General features: G+C 55.4%; 1 pseudogene; it reads left to right on the forward strand.

Moving 5' to 3' along the window:
- The first annotated feature begins 393 nt into the window (after positions 1–393).
- Positions 394–3,183, forward strand: LOC141009674 (uncharacterized; annotated as a pseudogene).
- Positions 3,184–3,880: the final 697 nt, after the last annotated feature.

A 3,880-nucleotide genomic window follows, 5' to 3' on the forward strand; every position in this document is an offset into this window, starting at 1 on the left:
CAGGGGCCCCCCACGCCCCCGTCTCTCAGCTGCCACGGACCTTGCCAGAGCAAGCCGGGAGAGACGGACATTTGACGGCAGAGGGTTCAGCAGTTGCCCCTCCCTCATGTCCACAAGCACGCACACACACACAAGTTTTCATAAAGAAAATAAATTGTGTTCCGCTGTCGCATCCAGGCCGAGTGCCGAGGGCGCAGCTAATAAAAAAAGCCAAAACTATCAGAATAAGCAGCGCGGTGGCGACATCCGCTGTCCCCCCTCGGCGGAAAGCTGCGGCTTTTCCCGTGGGGGGGGCTGCGCTGTCTTCCCGGGCGGAAATGCACAGCACCGCCCGGGAGCCATGTCACTACCCCACCAAGGGAGAGCCCCACCGCACCGCGGCTGGAGCCTCTCATGGTGGAGGGGCTGCGGTGCGTGTCCACTCTCTCCCTCAGATGCGAGAGATGGGCCGCGCTCGCAGCTCCACCCTGGGTGTTGAGGACGATCGCGAAGGGATACAGGCTGCAGTTCTCAGCTGTTCCTCCGCGATTCGCCGGTATAATACACTCCCAGGCTCAGGGAGAGTCAGCTCGCGTTTTACAGGAGGAAATCCTCTCACTGTTAAACAAAGGAGCAATTTGTGTCGTCCCTCCCGCACAGTGTCAGAGCGGTTTTTACTCCAGGTATTTTCTGGTCCCCAAACGGGGGGGGGAGCGGTATTCGCCCTATCCTGGATTTACGTGCTCTGAACAAATATCTCAGGAAATACAAGTTCAGGATGCTTACGCACGCATCCCTGCTGCGCCTTGTGAGACAGAACGATTGGTTCACTTCTGTCGATCTGAAAGACGCGTATTTCCATATCCCGATTTATCCTCCCCACAGAAAGTATCTGAGATTCGCTTTCCAAGGGAGCTGTTACGAGTACCGCGTGCTCCCTTTCGGTCTGTCTTTAAGCCCGAGGGTGTTTGTGCGGTGCACAGAAGCGGCAATAGCCCCGCTGAGACGGCAGGAGCCCCTGAGGAGGCCAGGGCGCACACGCGTATTCTCATACGTCACCTAATTGATCTGGGTTTCGTGATAAACGCGGAAAAGAGCATGCTATCCCCAGCGCAGGGCATAATCTTTCTGGGATTATCTCTGGACTCAGTGACTTTCACAGCGCGCCTCTCGGCGGAGCGAGTGAAAACTTTCAGGGCATGTCTCGCGCTCTTTCATCCAGGCAAATCTGTTCAATTCAGATTGTGTCTTCGATTACTCGGGCTGATGGCGTCTGCCATTCTCGTAGTCCATCTTGGTCGCCTCCACATGAAGGAATTCCAGCTTTGGGTGGCCTCATGCGGGCTGGATCCCGTGCGTCATGGCGCACGGAGGATACTGGTCACACCAGGCTGCCCCAGGGCGCTGCGCTGCGCCACTGGCGCGTCCCGTCCTTTCTGACACAAGGGGTGCCCATGGGCTCCGTCTTGTCCAGGAAGGTGGTCACTACGGACGCCAGCCTGACGGGCTGGGGCGGAATTCACGAGGGCCGGTCTGTGAGGGGCCACTGGAGTGTGGACCTCCAGCGGTCTCGCATAAATTTTCTGGAACTGTCAGCGGTGTTCCTCTCCCTGAAACATTTCCTTCCGTCTCTCACGGGTCATCATGTCCTGGTGAGGACGGACAATACGACGACAGTGGCGTACATCTACCGTCAGGGGGGGTTACGCTCCCGTCGGTTGTACATGCTGGCACGCAAACTGATCCTGTGGAGCTGCGGCCGTCTCCTCTCCCTGAGAGCGACGCACGTCCCAGGAGCCCTGAACACAGGCGCGGACCTGTTGTCCAGGGGCGCGCCAGTATACGGGGAGTGGACTCTACACCCGGAAATTGTGGAACAGATATGGGGCCGTTACAGTCGGGCCACGGTGGATCTGTTCGCGTCGAGAGGAAACGCGCAGTGCGCGCTGTTTTACTCTCTGCGCAGCATGGATGCTCCCCTCGGCGTCGACGCACTAGCGCACGCCTGGCCGCACGAGCTTCTTTACGCGTTCCCTCCCCTGGCCTTGATACCCCCCACTCTGTCCAGAGTGAGGGAGCACGGCCACGCACTGATTTTAATAGCTCCGCATTGGCCTGCGATGCATTGGCTGGCGGAGATATATCGGTTGCTGTGCACTCAGCCCTGGCAGCTCCCGCTGCGCAGGGACCTGCTATCGCAGGGGGGGGGGGACGGTCTTCCACCCGCACCCAGAACGCATGGCGCTGTGGGCTTGGCCCCTGAGTGGCTCAGTCTGTCAGCTGTGGGACTCTCACAGCGCGTGATTTCCACCATACAAAGTGCTCGTGTTTGAGGGGTGGTGTCACAGAAATGGCCACATTCCCTTTCAGTGTCCAGTAGGAGTGATATTATCATTCTTGTAGGACCTGATTGACAAACGAAAAGCCTTCTCCACGGTTAAGGTGTACTTGGCAGCTATCGCCGCCTGTCACGTGGGGTTTGGGAAGCAAACAGCGAGCCAGCACCCGCTGGTTTGCCATTTTATGAAGGGAGCGCGCAGGCTTCTCCCCGTGTCCAGACCACTGGTACCACCATGGGATCTGGCTGTGGTTCTGGAGGGTCTTAAAGGACCTCCCTTTGAGCCACTGGAGGGAGCAGACTTGAAACACGTGTCTCTCAAGACAGTGTTGTTACTGGCTCTGGCTTCGGCTAAACGGGTTAGTGACATCCATGCGCTTTCGGTGCATTCGTCATGCGCTCAGCTCTTCCCGGGGGATGTAAGGATGATTTTGAAGCCCAACCCGGCTTTTGTGCCTAAGGTGGTCGGCTCAATTTCTCCTATTGACCTTGTGGCCTTTGCTGCTTCACCAGGAGAGCAGCGGTCACATGCGTTGTGTCCAGTCCATGCGGTGCGCACTTACATGGATAGGACAAAGGGTTTCAGGAGGAGCGATCAGCTGTTCGTCTCCTGGGCTAATCCTCATAAGGGAAAACCTATCACAAAGCAGCGCCTATCCCACTGGGTGGTGGAGGCAATTGCTTTGGCGTATACGAGTCAGGGTTTGCAGCCACCTGTGGGCCTGCGAGCACACTCGACTCGGGGTTTGGCCGCATCCTGGGCCTTATTCAGGGGAGTTTCTGTTCAGGACATCTGTGCTGCAGCGAGTTGGTCCTCGCCTCTCACTTTTGTCCGCTTCTATAAGCTGGACGTTTTGCTGTCCTGATTGGAACAGAGTACTTTTCCCTGTGGGTTGGTGGATGTTAGGTAAGCTTGTCTGGCAATACGGGAGCTACCACATCCCATAGTGAGACATCGAACGAAATATTATGAAAGAGAACTTAGGGTTATTTACATAACCCCGGTTCTCTGAGTAATATGAGTGAGATGTCTCACCAGACATCCCTTCTTGCTTGGGCGAGTGAGAAGAGGTGCTTATCTTGAATGACGTGGTGCACGTTTCACCAGCCAATCAGGATTGGCGTAATGAGATTAATGCTTCTGAGGGCTGCAGCGAGGCGTGCATCCCATAGTGAGACATCTCACTCATATTACTCAGAGAACCGGGGTTATGTAAATAACCTTAAGTTATTCAGAATCAATGTACTCACAGTTACAGGCACTGTAACATGAATTAAGGCAGATAGCTCTTGGATGCAACATTGTTCCAGAATAAACTGACAGGAGGGCAGTCCCATATCATATGAAGATATGTGCCCTGTGCCCCCATTGGACACAAGGTACACAGAGGGTCATTAGCAATCCTCATGTGGTGCAGTCTGACAGGAGTGAGATATGTCCTATGTATAAAGTTATAATGGCTTTGCTGGTGGTCTGGATTACGCGAAACTAGGGAAATGTCAGACCACACCTCATGCCAATCAAATTCCTGGTCTAGTTCTGGGCAGACTCGCTCCCAGACC

The sequence above is a fragment of the Pagrus major genome, chromosome 15 (assembly GCF_040436345.1).
Source record: "Pagrus major chromosome 15, Pma_NU_1.0".
Lineage (NCBI taxonomy): Eukaryota > Metazoa > Chordata > Actinopteri > Spariformes > Sparidae > Pagrus > Pagrus major.